This window comes from Zootoca vivipara, chromosome 13 (genome assembly GCF_963506605.1).
Source record: "Zootoca vivipara chromosome 13, rZooViv1.1, whole genome shotgun sequence".
NCBI classification, from domain to species: domain Eukaryota; kingdom Metazoa; phylum Chordata; class Lepidosauria; order Squamata; family Lacertidae; genus Zootoca; species Zootoca vivipara.
In genome coordinates, this window is record NC_083288.1 from 16,625,807 (window position 1) to 16,645,008 (window position 19,202).

Consider the following 19,202-nt stretch of genomic DNA (forward strand, 5'->3'; position numbering starts at 1 on the left):
AAAATAATAAAACTTTTAAGGACAATAACTGGATACAAGTGTGTAGTTATACCATCTCCACACACAAAAAAATGACATTGAGTTTGTGGTGTCATTTCAAGATTTTTTTTTTTTACCATTAAATTTTTATTATTTTCCTTTAGCATTTTCCAATTCTTAGGTATAATACATGCACATTTATAGAACATACAGCTTTATCAAGCTCTGACTCCCCCCCCCCCCCCGTCCACAGGTAAAATATATCAATCCAATCATGCATTTACTTAGTTTACTTAAGATGTAGGTTTTACGTCAGTCCCGCTAGTGTCTTCATCTCTCTGTAATTATCTTTTACAAATTTACTCCATTCCTTCCGAAATCTCCCGTCGTTCTGGTCACGGATTCTGTGGGTCAGTTTGGCCATCTCCATGTAATCTATCATTTTCGTCCACCACTCCGCTATCGAGGGTACCTCCTGCAATTTCCACTTTTGGGCTATTAGCGTTCTTGCTGCTACAGTGGCATACATAAACAATCTTTGGTCCGATTTTAAAATCTCATTACCCATCAGGCCCAAGAAAAAGGCTTCTGGCTTTTTGGAAAAGGTATATCCAAATATCTTTTTTAGCTCATTATATAGCATTTCCCAGAATGGTTTAATCTTATCGCAAGTCCACCACATGTGGTAAAATTCACCATTTCAAGAATATTCTTAAGACATTAATAGTTATTATAGCGTCTCCACAGACAAATTTGAGTAGTTAACCACCAAAGTTAAGTTTTCCTAGAGCACAGGGCCTCCTAACTTCTATGTCACCCAGTGATGCTAAACATGCTGACAATTTCGATTGCTTTGTGTTTCTCATTTGTTCTGATCTTTAAGTTCAAGTCCACATCACTTTGCATTATTTATTTAAAAAAAAATCCTGGTGTGAATTTCTTCTACTATCCACATTTCTGTATGGACTTCTGCCTAACACAACACATTTCTGCAAAGCAGTTTCCTTAAAAAATGCATTTTTGTATATCATTTTAACACGGACACAAACACACACATCATTTTTCTATGCATTTATTGAATAGCAAACTGAATTTTGAAATAAAAAAATTCCTTCAGTAGCACCTTAAAGACCAACTAAGTTTTTATTTTGGTATGAGCTTTCGTGTGCATGCACACTTCGTCAGATACACTGGAACAGAATCCACCAAACCCTTATGTATATTCAGAGGGTGGGGGTGATGGGAATGGGTGATGGGCTGATGGGAGTGGTAAACCTGTAGATGGCTGTTAACGACTGCTGATGACTGCAATTGATCCTGGGGGGGAAAAACAAGGGCTGAGACGCTAAAGAAAGCTTGATCATGCATAATGAGATAAGAATCCGATGTCTTTATTCATCCCAGGTAGCTCCATGGTTTTAAGCTTGGTAATGAGTTCCAATTCAGCAGCTTCTCTTTCCAGTCTGTTCCTGAAATTTTTCTGTAATAAAACAGCTGCTTTGAGATCTTGTATAGAATGTCCTGGGAGATTGAAGTCTTCTCCTACCTGTAACTTGAATTTTGAAAGCGAACTATATCTTGGTTCACATTTTTGTTTCAGCAAGTATGAATCGGTGGCTTTTGCCTTTAAATGCGAACTGAACCCAATTCCTCCCCCATCCCCATTGGCAGCAGAGGATGACTGTGACAAAAAAAAAAGCAAGGGAGCCTAAGTTAGAACAGTCACAATGTGCTTGGAGCAGGGCTGCTATTTAGAGCAGCGGAAATGGAGGCTGCTAGGAAGAGTTCATAGGGGCTTGTCAGCATGGAACGGAAAGGTAAGCAGGCCTGAGAGATGCATGGGGGTGGGGATTGCAATGTTTTGAGCCAAAATGCAGAGACCATTGGAACCCAGTGGAAGTTATCCCACAGTTGGGACTACAGTCCCACTAGGATGGAAACTTCCTCCAAAGCCAAAGGGGCTGGTAAATCCTGAAAATTATTCTGCTTTTTGAGAGTGATCACCCCGCCAGCATTTGCAGAATGCCGTCCACTTAAGAGTGCGACTGGAGCCAACACTACAATCATTTTGGAGCCGGGTCAGATCATATTAAATTAATCAGCCATTTTCATATTAAAGTCTGCTCCACCTGTTTTTCATAGAGCAGGGGTGGGGACTGTGTGATTCCCTGCCTCCAGGTTGCTAGGCAACAACTCCCATCATTCCTTAAGGCTGGCGATGGTTGGCTGGGGCTGAGTCGAGTTCCCCACTGCTGGTGTAGATGGGAGGATGGCTCAAATCTGTCGGGGAAAATAATAATAAATAGTCCTCGGCCCCGACACCCTGGGATTCAGCTCCACACTGCCTCTATAAACATGGAGGCTTAATTTAACCATCCAGGCCAGGAGCCGCCAGTAGCCTTCATGAATTTGCCCAACCACCTTTAAAGCCACATAGGCCAGTGGCCATCGCCGCTTCTTGAATTCCACCAATCAGGGATGAGGAACCTGTGGCCTCCGAGGTGTTGGCTGGACTTCAACTCCCATCAGCCCCAGCAAGCAGGGCCAATGGCAATGGATTATGGGAGTTGTGCAGTCTGGCATAAGTTACCCCTACCCCAAATGATGCATTTTGCGAAGAAGTGTTTCTGTGTGGGGAAGCAGCCCTGAATCCGTGGCCAAGCCATGCCGCTGGATGACCTTGAGCCCTAAGAATAACGAGAGAGAAAAGCATATCCCCAACCCACTTCATCCAGAGTTTGCATAATAAAACCTCTTTCTCTCCCTGCACACACACACGCACACATACACACACACAATCCTTTTTTACATCTGTTCTCCTCAGTGCTTTATTTCTGGGGAGACGCAAGGGTACGCATACCCCTAAACATTTTGTGAATTGTTGTACTTTTGTCCATTTGTCCATTACTGTATTTCCCCCCCGATTTGAACTATAAAATGGTGATTTTCTTGAGTCAAAATGAGAGTACCCCTAAACTCCCCCCCCCCTGAAAAAAGCACTGGTTCTCCTCAAGAAGCTGATTTGGGTGTCATGAAAGGGCAGGAAATCATTCTGTTTATTTAATTTTATTTTATTGTTGTTGATTTTTTTTTTTTACTGCCAGAGAGGCATGCGTGATGTTTTCTGCCTCAGCCGCCAAAATGACTTGGCTGGCCTTGAGTACTAGGCATCTTGACTTTGTAGGTGGCGCCGTTCGGTTTTCCGCCTCAGGTGGCGAAATGTCTTGGACGACTCTTCTACCTTGCCGTCTTGCAGTCCCATCTTTCCCATCCCACACTCCTGGTTTTATGCCTGGCTGCATTTCCCCTCCAGCTTCCCCCACAGAGAGAGAGCGCTTCTCCCACCCTGCCACATACTTGCAGCCACTAACAAAACAGGCTGTCACAAACACCTTCTCCAGTCGCCCCATTCCCAGTTACTCTCACTGCCCTCTCTCTAACCCCGGTCGGATCCGCACCGTTATACCTCTTTAACAATCATGGCTGCCCCCCCAAAGGATTCTGGGAACAGTCACCCCTCTCTCTAACCCCGGTCGGATCCGCACCGTTATACCTCTTTAACAATCATGGCTGCCCCCCCAAAGGATTCTGGGAACAGTCATCCGTTAAGGCTGCTGAGAGCTGCTAGGCCACCCTATTCCCCTCAAAGAGCTACTATTACCAGCATTCCCTGGGTGGGAAGAGGGATTGATGGCTAATCCACTCTAGAAATGGTAGCTCTTTGAGAGAGAGAGAGGAGTCTCCTAATAGCTCTCAGCATGCTTAACAATCTATAGTTCCCAGGATTCCTTGGGGGGAAGCCATAACGGCTAAAAGTGGCATCATAGCGCTTTAAATGGCGAGGTCCAGATGTGGTCTGTGATTGTGTTTCATATCCTGCTAGAGTCCCCAGTGCAGCTCCGCTTCTCCCTCCCAAAACCAGTCTGCAATAAAATGACAATCCTTCCGATCATGTTGAGAACAATTTTTAATTTGGCCAGCCAATACAATCTCAGAAGAAGAATTCATGTGAAGCTAGGAAGAGATGGCTTCCTTTGGCTAAGGCTGGGCTTAGCAGGCAGAGGTCCCTATTTATTATTATTATTATTATTATTATTATTATTATTATTATTATTATTTTGTGTCCTGAGTGGGGAGGGCGGTCACATTTGGAAATCGCATTAGCTGTCATGGGTACCACAAAATTTCACAGAAGAAAAAGTGCCAATGCAAATAAAAAAATAAGCAAGGCTCCTATACCCCTTTCCCCCACAAAAATCCAGAAGGCAAAAACAAAACAAAACAGGCAACTCTCCAAGAGAAGGGCAGGAGGCCTTGATAGGCTCCAAAGATGTCTGAGGACCCACATTGGGAACCCCATCAGCAGAGCCAGTGGTTATGAGTGAGCACAGAGAGAGGATGAGGCCGCCTGGCTTTCAGAGCTGGTTGAAGGGAAGAGGGTGCTAGAAGATGCTGGCTTTTGGCTGTCATCAGAGTTGGGGAGGGAGGACTCCAAAGAGGACTGAGTCTCTGCACCACCCTCCCTTCCATCCTCTGTACCAGTGGGGGACACATCTGGCACTGGTACAAGGGTTGGGAGAGAGGGGGGCCAGAGTTCTGCACACTCCCTTTCTTGTGCAGTGGGCGGGAAGAGATGTCCGTCCGAGTGTCATGATCTGTAGGGGGTTTATAAAAAGAGAGAGAAGAGTTGAGTACGATTAGCAAAGTCCGGGCTGCAAGAGAGTAGCTGCAAGGGCAAAACGAAAGAGGCAGAACATGGCAAGCACTCTTTAAATGCCAACAATCCCATGGCCCTCCAAATGTTGTTGGACTACATAGAATCATAGAGTTGGAAGAGACCACAAGGGCTGTCCAGTCCAACCCCCTGCCAAGCAGTAAACACCATCAAAGCATTCTTGACATATGCCTGTCAAGCCTCTGCTTAAAGACCTCCAAAGAAGGAGACTCCACCACACTCCTTGGCAGCAAATTCCACTGCCGAACAGCTCTCACTGTCAGGAAGTTCTTCCTAATGTTTAGGTGGAATCTTCTTTCTTGAAGTTTGAATCCATTGCTCCGTGCCCGCTTCTCTGGAGCAGCAGAAAACAATCTTTCTCCCTCCTCCATATGACATCCTTTCATATATTTTACAACTCCCACTGTCCCTAATGGTTGGCCATGCTGGGTGGGGCTGATGGGAGTCCAACAGCATGTGGAGGGTCTATTATTATTATTATTATTATTATTATTATTATTATTATTATTATTATTATTACTACTACTACTACTACTACTGCTTTCACCCTAAGGTCCCAGGGCAGGTTACACTCAATAAAACACAATCTTCAAAGAGCTCAAAACAATTTACAATTACAGAAATAAGGGTGGGTCCTAAATATTTATCTAAAGCCAGGTTAAAGAGGTGTCTCTTCAGCATTTGCTGAGAAGCTGTGCAGTGGAGAAGCCAGGCACACCTCTTTTGGAAGGTTTGCCACAGAGAAGGCTCTCTCCCAGGCCGTTGCCACCACCCCAAGTTTCTGAGGGTGCTGGGACAACCAAGGGAGACCCCTCTGTCGATCTTAACACCTTAGTATTATTGGACCTAGGATTGGAGAGGCCCAGATTCAAATCCCCACTCAGGCGTGAGGGTCAGTGGCTGGCTGACCCGGGTCAAGCCGCTTCTGGACTTCAACTGAACCACTCATTCAGATGAACACCACCCACGTGTTACCTAACCTCGCAGTGTCCTTCTATTAGAAAGACGGCTGGGTTTTCTCCACCAAAGGTCAGCGAAGCGTAATGAACTTGGCACAGATGTAATATGGGAAACACTGAGGGGGAAACCACAAGGTTTCTGTATGAGGTCAGATCATTTCGCCACAGATGCGTTTAAATTCTCTCCGAGGGCCAACCTTGTTATTCCAAGAGGATTCTGGGTGAAGGAGATGGACCAGGTGGGGAATGAGAAGAGAATAATTGTTTAGGAGGTCTTCAGCCGAAACCCTCCTTGATCCAAAATCACACCGCAATTCAAATCTTAAAGGGTGTGTGTGTGTGTGTACAAGAGAGCGAGAGAGAATGTGCAGTTATGCAAAACTGTCTCTATCTCTAGATCTCTGTGTAACCTGGCCCTTGACTGTGAGCCCCAGGTGTTTCCTTTAGGGCTACTAAGAGCATATCAGGCGAGGCTTTTGTTGTTTTTTTAATTTTGTTTAAAAAACCCAGTTTGGAAAATAACTGAAGCACCATCTACCTTCACGGTGGGGGAACTGAAAGGTTTGAGAGTTATAAATTTGGCAAGAAGAAAGAGAAAGCAGCTCTACGATTCTGCTTTATTTTTTTTTAATAGCGTGTGCTAGGAGTGCTGCTGCAATCGCCACTTTGGGCTGGAAGCTCTGTTTGTCTATACAGTGGTGCCTCGCTAGACGAAATTAATTCGTTCCACGGGTCTTTTCTTATAGCGAAAAATTCGTCTAGCGAATCCCACAGGAACGCATTGAATTTTTTTTGGATTTTTTTTTGCCCATAGGAACGCATATTCGTTTAGCGAGGTAACCTCCGCTCTAAAAATCCTTTCGTTAAGCGGAAATTTCGTTAAGCAGGGCATTCGTTAAGCGAGGCACCACTGTATATTGCTTATTATGCTTCTTGCGTGTAGTGCTGCAAGGCAGGTCACAGCTTCTTGAAAGAACATTATTATTATCAGTGCTATTTTTCCAAAGAAAGGTGCCAGAACTCACCATGAACACCTCCCTTGTTCTCTTATAATGGCAATGGAACTCACCTGAGAGGTGCGGGAACTGAGTTCTGGTGAGTCCTGATGATGATGATGATGATTCTTATTATTTAGATTTATATACTGCCGTTCATCATAAGACCTCACGGCAGTTCACAGAATAATCAGGGCGGTTCACAGAATAAAATCTCAACAAAATAACCAAAGCTAATGAACATTTAAAAATAAACCACACACATTAGTAAAGGATCCTAACACGTCAGAGTAAGAACAAAATGCTTCAATTAAGTTTTGGTTTGTTTTTTTTAAAAAAAAACATTGTTAAATGTCCAGGCAAAAAAAAACATGCTGGTGCTTAAATGCTAAGGAAGTAAGTTGCTCTCTGCCTATCTGTGCAGCAACAGATTTTAAAAAATCTGGAAGATTCCTTCGCTGCAAGAAACTGGTCCTGCACCCTAGAATGCTCTGCCACCCAGGGGAACATGAAACTGTATACGTACTCAGTAAGATTCAAGAAGTTATTAAATTCATTTGATACATAAACCAGTTCAAATTACTACAGTAAAAAACAAAAGCAGATCCAATTGAGCCAATTCATATTGGACCATAAAACCGAAAAGCAGGCTAAAAGAACTTCGCACAAAAGCAAAGAGTTTCGCCCATATTAACAGCTCTGCGGTTTATGCTTAAAAAAAAAGATATTAGTTGCTCTCTTGAAGTTCAAGAGCTATTTCTGGGTGGGATTCAGTCACATGCCGGCAATCTCAGGCTGTGCAATTATAGTTGTTTGGGAGTCTTGCTCAGTAAACCTCCTACCCCAAAAAGATTGGTTTTGCAATAAGCAAAGGGATGGGAAGATGCCCTGGAAAGGGTGGGATAACACTTTGACCTCGCTGCAAATAAATCAGAATGACCCCCCCTCCAAAAAAAACCAACAACCAGGTTGTCTAGAAGCAGCCTAAGACAGAAGGAACAGACCAGATCTCTGTAGTTCATGGTACTGTAGGAAAGAGGTTGATGCTGGTACTATATATGGGATTTTCTTGCGAGGGAGGGGCAGGGTGTCTCTCTTGCAGAAGATAATGGGTGGCTTTATGCAGAAAAACTTTGTCTTTCTGCCAGATGGGGGAAAGGATTCCAGCCTTGCTGGGACGTTGCCAAACGGGACCAGGATGTAAAAACTCAAAACATCCCATTTTTAAACAAAAAAAGGATGGGGTGGGGGGAAACACCAGGATTTTACAAAGCAGGTCTTCCTGTAACCATAAGAATTTCCTGTAAAGTCATGCTCCAGTCCAAGAAATTTACTGTATTTATTATATTTAAAATGAGTCATCTCCCCCCCCCCCCGGTTCTACCATGTAACAGCTTACAACTAAGGTTAAAACCCAATTAAAACAAATTAAAATTGATTAATTGTAGGAGTTGAAGGCCACAGTCAAATGCACACTTATCTAGGAATAGGTTGGCTGAGTTCAACAGGACTCTGAGTAAACATGCATAGGATTGTGCTGTATGTATTTAATGCAATCTGTGATATATCTACTCAGAAGCAAGTTCCATCGAGTTCAGTGGGGCTTACTCCCAGGTTAAGTGGCTATAGGATTCCAGTAGCTTATTTCCCTCATATTCCCCTGATTTCACAGAAAGGACAAATTGCTTCCTTTTAAAGAGGTTTCCTGCCATCGGCAGTTTTTAATAAGCACCGCTGTAAAACAATTTGGGGGAGGGGGGGCGGAACAAAAAAATCTGCCGTCTGGTTAATTGGGGGCAACCCTTTGGTCGATAAACGTGTTTTGCATTGATACACCAGTGAAAATCAGCCAACCGCACGTCACAGCCCTAGTTGTAATGCACGTTCAAGAACTATGACAACAAATACTTACGCTTACCTCCCACAATCACAGGGAAGTTACGTGCTCTCCCAAAGAGACAGGCTTAAGTCCAGAACTCTGCTGGGAGGCAGGATAGCCCCAACTCGAAATCATCTCTGGCAGGTTAGCCTTGCGAAGATGAAGATGCCGCAACCGCCACTTGGGAACTGACCAGCTCTCACGATTTAGGAAATCCTTTCTGAGCTATTCAGCTTAGAGGTGCAGCACCGAAAGAAATTCTTGCACTCCCAACCCTCCGCCTATAAATGCAAAGGCAAAGCCTGCGTTGGCTAGCATGTAAATTCGAGGTTTGGTTTGAAATAAACAACAACAACCACTTTCTGTCCCGCATTCGAAACAGTCTTGCATGTACACAAATAGATCCGAAGACTTGCCTCTAGTGAGCTCGCGGCAGAGGTGAGATTTGAAATGTCACATGTATGAAAATGCTTTGCAAGCATAATAGCTCTATGCACACGGGTCCCAAGTCTTGGATTGCCTACTACACCAACGGTAGCCAAAGCCGTTGATGGACTCCAGCTCCAGCCAGCACAGACAATGGGCATGGAGGATAGACTCTGAAGCAGAGCTGGGATAGCTCAGCAAAAGAGCATGAGGCTCTTAATCTCAGGGTCGTGGGTTCGAGCCCTGTCTTAGGCAAAAGATTTCTACATTGCAGTGGGTTGGACTAAAGCAGGCATCCCCAAACTGCGGCCCTCCAGATGTTTTGGCCGACAATTCCCATGATCCCTAGCGAAGAGGACCAGTGGTCAGGGATGATGGGAATTGTAGTCCAAAACATCTGGAAGGCCGAAGTTTGGGGGTGCCTGGACTAGATGATCCTACAGGGTCCCTTCCAACTCCACAGTTCTATGATGGTTGCCCATCACTTGCTATCTGTCCCTCTTAACTGAAGATTTATTTGTTGTTATTACTTTTACCCCATGTTCCTCCAAGGAGGTCAGAGTGCATACACAGTTCTTCCACCACCACCCCTTTTGTTGCATTTAATCCTCACAACAACCCTTTGAGGGAGGTCAGGCTGAGGGACAGGGTCAGGCCCAAGGCTACCTAGCAAGCGTGACGGCCAAGTGAGGGTCTGAACCTGGATCTCCCTGGTCCTAATCCAAACGCTCTGCCCACTATACCACACTGCCAGGGAGTTGAGCTGGGGGGGGTCTTCTGCATGCATGGCATGTGCTCTGCAACTTGAGCTAGGAACCCTGTTCTCGTGGCATGGATCTGCACTGGCATTCACCCTGCACATGGGACCCTCTGGGTTCAGCCCCACAGCTCAAGTGGGTCAGGAATTGGATGCAAGCCGGCGGCAGGTTGGAGCTTTTAAGTTTGGGCAGGCCGAGGGGAAAGGAGGTTTATAAAATTTTGCATAGCATGGAGGACACACAGAACAGGGAGAGCCAGGGTGGCGCCTTCGAGACGCTGCGGGGCTCCAACTCGTGACGAAGGAGGAGGGCGTTTCCTGCCCTTTTCACTGCCCAGCGGCAAAACAACAACCCTGCAGTGCTGCTACTTGGTCTTAGCTTTCCAGCAGTTTCCTGCCACCAGCCTCCCACTTACTCCTGCAGCCCCAGATGGGAGGGATCCGGGATAGTATACGACTACTGTAAAGCAATGACTTCTTTAAAAGTTTTGAGGCTGTGCCCCAGCACTCATCAGCTCAACCTGCACCTTTGTGGTTTAACTCAAGACCTCGGAGAAGACTGCGCTGGCCACTTCCACCTCCAGTCATAAACTTCCAGTAGCCCAAATGCCAAGCATCGTGGGGATTCTAACACCCTGAGGTTGCCAAACACACACACACTTCAGGATTCAAGGTAGAGGGGGAAGCAGGCAGAAGGTCTAAACCAGGGTTTCCCAAACTTGGGCCTCCAGCTGTTTCGGGACTACAAATCCCACCATCCCTGACCAATGGTCCTGCTAGCTAGGGATGATGGGAGTTGTAGTCCAGAAACAGCTGGAGGCCCAAGTTTGGGAAACCCGAAACAGAATGCAAAATAAGCCCAAGCACTGTGGCGCTACGACTGAACAAATCCTAGTCTATTCACTACATTCGCCGAAGTTCAGTATCCTAGAACTGCAGAGTTGGAAGGGACCACGGGGGTCATCTAGGCCAACCCTCTGCAATGCAGGTTTCAGACATGGGTCCCTCCCAGCCCTACTTGGAGATGCCAAGACCCAAGACCTTCTGCATGCAAGGCAGATAGATGTACTTTTTGGACAGTTAGAAGATACCCTGCTTCTGGATTTCTTGCAACTGCCCGATTCAGAGGTTAGAGACAAGATGGAAGACTTGGGCTGTCTGCCTCTCTCAGTTTCTCTCTCTCTCTCTCTCTCTCTCTCTCTCTCTCTCTCTCTCTCTCTCTCTCATACACAACCATTTTTGAAGATGGGGAAGATAGTGATGTGCTAGCCTGCCCTTCCTCCACACTTTGCGGCTCCCCACATCTTATTTTTAGCAATGCACACAAGGTGTAAGCAAAATGTGTTTGTGTGTGTGTAAATTTGTGTGTTGCAAACACAGGTTGTGCAGCAGGGCCCTGAGCAATTGTTATTTGCCTCCTTCCCCCACCTCAACCACAGAGCACCATTTGCCTAAACACTCACGCTTGGCTTGCCAGGGGGGCAGAACAGACCTGACTTCCAAGGGCTGCGAGGACCAACAGGAACAGGAGGAGAGGGGTGGGTGGGAGGGAGGGAGGGAGGGATGACAACCCTTCCCCACTGCATTTCATAGAATTGTAGAGTTGGAAGGGACCCTGAGGATCATCTAGTCCAAGCCCCTGCAACGCAGGAATATGCAGCTGTCCTATACGGGGATTGAACCTGCAACCTTGGTGTTATCAGCAACATGCTCTAACCAACGGAGCTATCCCTTCTCCCTCTCCCCCAAGCCGCAGAACCCCAATGATCGGCGGCGGCGGGGGGAATATATGGGCATGCCTCCCCAGGTTCTACTGCAAGTTTAACAGTAACTTAGGGGTGAGAAGGGTGGCTCTAATCAAAATGGAAGCTCCCCAACATCAGTTCAAAGATAAAAAAAAGAAAGTCAGGAGGTCCAGTCACAGGACTTCAGCATCTCCTCTGTGTCAGACCCCAGAAGCTACTTTGTTCTGCCGATTTCAAATCAATACAGACTGATGCACACAGTGTGGATTTGTACAAGACGCGCCATCATTGTGTTCCAAACCAGCCCTCTGGTTTGAAATTACTGCCAGATACATTTGCTGAATTTGCTAGAATCTAGGACAGGCATAGGGACCCAGGTGGCGCTGTGGGTTAAACCACAGAGCCTAGGACTTGCTGATCAGAAGGTCGGCGGTTCGAATCCCTGCAACGGGGCGAGCTCCCGTTGCTCGGCCCCAGCTCCTGCCCACCTAGCAGTTCGAAAGCACATCAAAGTGCAAGTAGATAGATAGGGACCGCTCCGGCGGGAAGGTAAACGGCGTTTCCGTGTGCTGCTCTCGTTCACCAGAAGCAGCTTTGTCATGCTGGCCACATGATCTGGAAGCTGTCTGCAGACGAACGTTGGCTCCCTCGGCCTATAGAGCGAGATGAGTGCCGCAACCCCAGAGTCGGACACAAATGGACCTGATGGTCAGGGGCCCCTTTACCTTTAGGACAGGCATAGGCAAACTCGGCCCTTCAGATGTTTTGAGACTACAATTCCCATCATCCCTGACCACTGGCCGTGTTAGCTAGGGAATGATGGGAGTTGTAATCCCAAAACATCTGGAGGGCTGAGTGTGCCTATGCCTGATGTAGGAGATGCTAAGGATGCAGGTGAGAGAGAGCAGGAAGAGACAGGAAAGGCTGGGCAGAGATGGGAGACACTGGGCAGATACAGATGAGTGATGGGGAGGGCATTGCCCTTCACATGTTGCTGGACTACAACTCCCATTAGCCCCACCCAGCATGGTGGGAATTGTAGTTCAAGAACAAGTTCTCCACTGCCTGTGATAGACAATCACTTCTGTATTGACACACACACACACACACCCTAAAGAGAGCACGGGAAGGTGAACAAAGCAAAGAAGTCAGGTGAGAGCTTCCAGAAACCCCTTTGGCTGGCATGGGTGCCATCTACCTTGGTGCACCTGGAAGACGGGGACCCAGGTGGCGCTGTGGGTTAAACCACAGAGCCTAGGGCTTGCTGATCAGAAGGTCGGCGGTTCGAATCCCTGTGACGGGGTGAGCTCCCGTTGCTCGGTCCCAGCTCCTGCCAACCTAGCAGTTCGAAAGCACGTCAAAGTGCAAGTAGATAAATAGGTAAATAGCAGGAAGGTAGATAAATAGATAAATAGCAGGAAGGTAAATGGCGTTTCCGTGTGCTGCTCTGGTTCGCCAGAAGTGGCTTTGTCATGCTGGCCACATGACCTGGAAGCTGTATGCCGGCTCCCTCGGCCAATAATGCGAGATGAGTGCGCAACCCCAGAGTCGGTCACGACTGGACCTAATGGTCAGGGGTCCCTTTACCTTTACATGGTGTGTGGGGACGCGGGTGGCGCTGTGGGTTAAACCGCAGAGCCTAGGGCTTGCCGATCAGAAGGTCGGCGGTTCGAATCCCCGCGACGGGGTGAGCACCCGTTGCTCGGTCCCTGTTCCTGCCCACCTAGCAGTGCGAAAGCACGTCAAAGTGCAAGTAGATAAATAGGTACCGCTCCAGCGGGAAGGTAAACGGCGTTTCCGTGTGCTGCTCTGGTTTGCCAGAAGCGGATTTGTCATGCTGGCCACATGACCTGGAAACTGTACACCGGCTCCCTCAGCCAATAACGTGAGATGAGCGCGCAACCCCAGAGTCGGTCACAACTGGAGCTAATGGTCAGGGGTCCCTTTACCTTTACATGGTGTGTGGGTATGATTTCAACCACATATTTACATGCAGATGTCAGGTGGTGCAATGGGGTCAGTGCGCTCGGCTGTTAGCCAGAAGGTTGGTGGTTCGAGGGACGCCTGTGGGCAGGATTCCTGCACTGCAGGGGGTTGGGCTAAATGACCCTCTGGGGTCCCTTCCAACTCTACAGTTCTATGATTCCTACACTAAGCTGCTCCAGCAAGGGATCACTTGACATTTGTTGCCCGTGCGTAGACTGGGAATTATTCCTTGGTTGGTTGCAGATAATAAGGCCCTCCCCATGCCATTTAAAGAAGAAAACACCACCACCACTAGAATTTTATCCTTGCCACAGCATTTGCACCAGCCCCAGTCTTGCGGCAGCTACCCATGTTGGTCTCTTTCCCACCCCTGCTCCCAGTCAACAGAGACATGCAACGCAGCACTGGGAGGTTGTATGACGTGGAGCGGCCTGCCCTCAATAGGAAGGGAAAGGATAAAATGGTACATGACAGAGATTAGTCGGAGATACAGGGCCAAAAGAGATGGAGCCAGGATGAGCTCTAACAGGCGTGGGAAACAACGGGCCCTCCAGATGTTGCTGAACTACAACTCCCATAATTCCTGGCCTTGACTGCTGGGGTTGATGGGAGCTTCAAAACGAAAAACCAAAACTTTTCTTATTTCGATTGAAGCAGCGATACTGGAGAAGGGGGTATTAAGCTCTTCCCTCACACTCACACACACACACACACACACACACACACACACACCATAGTTTTCCTGAAATGAATTGCACTCCTAAACCTGGTATTAGCCTCGCTAGGGGTAATTAATACAGAACAGACAGACAGACAGACAGACACACACACACACATAGTTTCATTATACAGGAACCTGTATCATTCTTACATGATTTCCCTCTGTGAGGATAATAGATCACGGAGGGGAGTGATTCAGAGCAGGAAAATAGAATGGGGTGTGTGTGAAGCAGAGGCTTTTTAAAAAGTAAAACGGGGGGGGGGGGGGAGATTCAGGAATTTTAACTGAATTTTAACTGCTGCGTATTCCTGCATTGCAGGGGGTTGGACTAGATGATCCTCAGGGTCCCTTCTGATTCTGCAGTTCTACAATTGATTGATTCTATAACGTTATCCCACCCCAGCTTCTTGTATAACTTGCTGGCTTAACAGTGAACAATAGGCATTTATTTCATAGTCACTAATGGTGTATCTTGGTCGTCTCTAGCTTAGGGTTGACATATTTCAAAAAGTAAAAACCAGAACACCCCGAAAGTTGTTGTTGAGCTTATTTTAAGAAGACCTCAGAATTTCTGAGGAAACCACAAAAAAAATTGTTGAGCTCTTTTTAGGAAAACCCGAAAGCTGTTGAGCCCTACTCTAGCTAAACCAGGGTGCCTAAAACCTGTGACCCTCCCAAAGTTAGACTCAGCCTCAGCCAGCAGGAATGATGGTCAGGGATGATGGGAGTTGTAGTCCATCAGCAGTGGAAGGGCCCCTGGTTCCCCATCCAGGGTGGATAAAAATCAATGATTTTTTAAATGGATTTTTAAAATTTAAATCAGATTTTTTAAAAATTTAAATCGGATTTTGAAAATAACATGCTTTTGGAGGAAAAATCTTTCTAAAGATAGTTTTCTATTTAAGTTACATGATAGTCCAAAGGCTATTCATCAGGAAATAAGGATTTGTTTTAAGTTTTTCATGTGTGCTAAAACTCAGTCTAAGTTTTGTTGTTGTTGTTTAAAAAAAAGTTTAACCACATCAGTTAACAAACATGGATACATATGCTATAATGTTATTTTTTCAGTTAAATAAATTGTTGAAATTGTTATTAAGGAAATGATTACTCTTCTCCTTCCAATAAAGTACAGCAGAAAAGTTGTCCAAATATAAACAGTCAACTTATTAAACCTCACAATAATTTCATAATTATCTGTCTATGTATTTATAATAGTTTAACCAAATCAGTAATTTTTGATACAACTATAAAAACTACTCTGAAAATGTATTATTCCAAAAATGAAACCTTCATCTGGTTGTAAATATTAAGATTATACCAGCAAGAATGAATCTTTCGGGGGGGGGAGGAAAGAGAGATTTAAATCAAGTCTTACTGACTAGTGATTTAAATCATTATTTAAATCAATTTGATTAAAATCAAATCCACCCTGTCCCCATCCCAGTCTTAAATTAGAGAAATGGAACTGATTATTTGGGGATGGAAAGGGGGTTTTGAAGCTAGATGGTGACTTAGGGACCAATGTTACATCAGGACCAAGGCAGCCTGCCTGCTGCTGCTATTCTGTGCTCCATCACCTATGTGCTGTGCCACAAAAACCCTACAAGCATTCAGTACTCTTCCCTTGCAACGAAACCGACTTTGAACTTCCTAGCTCTTGAGGAAGTGGGGTGCTCAGCAAGACGATTGCTGGGTGTTAAGCCATGCTTTACTCCCTCCCTTTTTAATGTGGCTCGGCAATTTACCATGTTGAAGAAACAGGTTTCCAAATGAGTCGTCTCTGTTGCTATAGAGCAAGCTGCGTGAGAAATATCTGGCAGAACTATCCCAACCAGGAGAATTTGGCAAACCTGTTCACTTCAACATGGCACATTTCTCCAGCAATTAGAGAACACACTATTTTTTGGGATCTATCTAGTTGTTTAGTGGTCCATCCAGATATGTCTCTGAGACTTTTTAAAGCTTCCAAAATCTGCAGTCTAGTAAATTCTTAGATCTCATACATCAGGAAGGAAACAGTGTGTGTGTGTGCCCTTTTACGTAAATTCATGTGAACATCAGGGACCCAGGTGGCGCTGTGGGTTAAACCACAGAGCCTAGGGCTTGCTGATCAGAAGGTCAGCGGTTTGAATCCCTGTGACGGGGTGAGCTCCCGTTGCTTGGTCCCAGCTCCTGCCAACCTAGCAGTTGGAAAGCACGTCAAAATGCAAGTAGATAAATAGGTACCACTACAGCTGGAAGGTAAACAGCATTTCCGTGTGCTGCTCTGGTTCGCCAGAAGTGGCTTTGTCATGCTGGCCACATGACCTGGAAGCTATACGCCGGCTCCCTCGGCCAATAATGCGAGATGAGCGCGCAACCCCAGAGTCGGTCATGACTGGACATAATGGTCAGGGGTCCCTTTATCTTTTTATGTGAACATTATTTTTCAGCTGCTGGAATCTATACTGTTGTTTTATTTCTTTAACTGCCCTGTGTTTTCATATATATATTTTTGTACTGCTGACATTTAAATTATCTAGCTTTCTTTTGAATTGTGTTTTTATGCTGTGTCAGCCACCTTGTAAGCCCAGAAGATGGTTTGAAAATAAGTCCACTGAGCCATCGAATATTACATCTATATCCCAGCCAGGGATACATGGCTCTCCCCACCAATTCCATCCTCACAACAACCCTGCGAGGCAGACTAGGCTGAAATTTTGTGATTGGCTCAAAATCACACAACAGACATCACAGCAGAGTAGGTCTAGTGCCTTCAACAGTAATTTAGCAAGTGACACTTTTCACAGGGTAAAGAGAAGAGTATCGGGGAAAACGATACCTGATAGGTTTTGGTACATCAGGCTGCCGTCAGAGACACAGGACCAAGGCCAGAGGCAAAAGGTGGCAACAGTAGCCATCATCTATGGCTCAGGTCCTAGACAGGGGACTACTGCAGCTCCCAATCTTTACATCTCAGTTCAAGGGAACCGCAAGGAAAGGCAGCACAATTCGAATGTAGAGCAGGGTTTCCCAAACTTGGGTCTCCAGCTGTTTTGGGGCTACAACTCCCATCATCCCTTGCTTGCAGGACCAGTGGTCAGGGATGATAGGAATTGTAGTTCCAAAACTGCTGGAGACCACCCCCCCCAATAGCGAGAAGCTGCTCATTACACCCACACCGTAAACGGTAACGTACACTTCAAGCACACGTCTTCCCCCACAGAGTCAGGGAACCCCGGAGCTACATTTCCCAGAAACCCCAGCAAATGACAGTTCCCAGAATTCTTTGGGGTGGGTAGGTGGTAAGCTAAATGGGCAACAGATGCGCTCTAAATGTCTGGTGTGCAAGGAGAAGGATCTAGTCCAGGGTTTCCCAAACTTGGGTCTCCAGTTGCTTTTTGAACTACAACTCCCATTATCCCTGGGCTAGCAGGACCAGTCGTCAGGGATGCTAGGAATTGTAGTCCAAAAGCAATAATAATGTATTGAGTACACTTCTGCAAATAATATATTGTTCTTGCATGGGAGGCACACATGAGAGTCATGTGGCATAAGCGTCCAGACACTACAAGCCTGCTTCTGATGCAAGAGAAACTCCCATTCCAGGCATAGCTGCCAAGTTTTCCCTTTTCTCACGAGGAAGCCTATTCAGCATAAGGGAATTTCCCTTAAAAAAGGGGATAACTTGGCAGCTATGATTCCAGGGCTTACTTGCAGCTGTGCAAGCAGCCAGGCATGCACAGAGCATTTGCCTGAAACTGCAGGGAGCCAGAGAGGAAGGGGACGCCCACTTGCTGGCAAAGCTCCATCACCCACTAGGAATGGCAAGATCAAGGTTGATGCCCAGAGAGCAAAATCACTGGTGCAGTTCTATTCTGAAGCTGAGAACTGCTGCCAGTGAATGTATTGGCCACATACTAAATTAGGTGGACCAATCATGGTCTGAATGAGTATAAGGCAATTTCTTATGCTCCTCTTGCAGTAGGACAGGGCTGGCCAGCCACACCCCCAAACCCCAACCTGGAGTGGATTATGTCTGACCATTTGAAAGAAAGAAAAAAGTCGCTTCCAGCTTTCACCCAGCTGCCTGGCTTTGGGGAGCCTTTTTGCAGAATTTGAAATTCCATGCTCGGTATCAGCCGTCGGGGATGCTAGGAACTGTAGTCCAAAGAGCAAGAACTGGAGACCCAAGTTTGGGGAACCCTGGTTTAAAGGCCGTGCAACAGCTGTCCCTGGCAGCAAGCCCCACTGGGGTAATAAGGCGCTGCTGCAAAGGTGCGACCCTAGAGCACCTTTTCAACTAGGGAAGGAAGTTATTTCCTCGAGCACAGCGACAAGGTTTTACTTCTGAGAAGGCAGAGAGAGAGAGAGAGAACTGAAGGCACCATGGAGGGGACACCCCGCCACCCAACGTCCTGGGCAAGAAGGGAAAGCAGCCACCCCAAGTCCCCCCCCCAGCCCAGCCCAGCCCAGCCCAGCCCTCCAGCTCCTCTTACCCTTCCTGCCTCCTCCAGCCTTTGGCGGAGCTGCTCCCGCATGGCAGCAAGGCTGCGAGGCTCAGCCCTTTAAAGTCCGCCCCCCCCCCAGCTCCTCTGCCCTCTACCCCACCCCGGGGTGGCGGGATGGGGTGTGGCGGGAAGCCGTGTCCTGCAGGGCTTCCTGTTGGGGGGGAAGTGAGCTCAGAAACCCACTGATGAAAGGCTCCCGCTTCAGCTGGTAAACAGGAAACAGCAGCTGGGGAGGGGGGAGCCAAAGGGGGGGGTGAAGGGCAGGGCGGGTTAAGCTGTGTCCTCACAAGGGTAGGGGTGGGGAGCCCCAGGGGTGCCTCTGCCTGTAAACTCCAGGCTCCAGATTTTATTTTATTTGATTTAACATGGTGTGTGTGTGTGTGTGTGTGTGTGTGTGTGTGTGATAACAAAACATATAAAAAAAGCAATCTAACACATCATATTTGGATTACAAAAACAAAAACAAAAATAAAAAAGAACATGAAAATACATCACTCATTCTTATACTCCATATCTTTGTCAACTTCCTC

At 46.6% G+C, this 19,202-nt stretch overlaps 1 long non-coding RNA gene across 1 annotated transcript; it reads right to left on the minus strand.

The window, feature by feature from the left end:
* Positions 1–232: 232 nt before the first annotated feature.
* LOC118095390 (uncharacterized) lies at positions 233–18,738 on the minus strand. The gene is made up of 3 exons (XR_004693820.2): positions 18,661–18,738; positions 8,587–8,828; positions 233–4,634 (listed from the first exon to the last, which is right to left on the minus strand). It is a non-coding gene; the product is annotated as an uncharacterized LOC118095390 (long non-coding RNA).
* Positions 18,739–19,202: the final 464 nt, after the last annotated feature.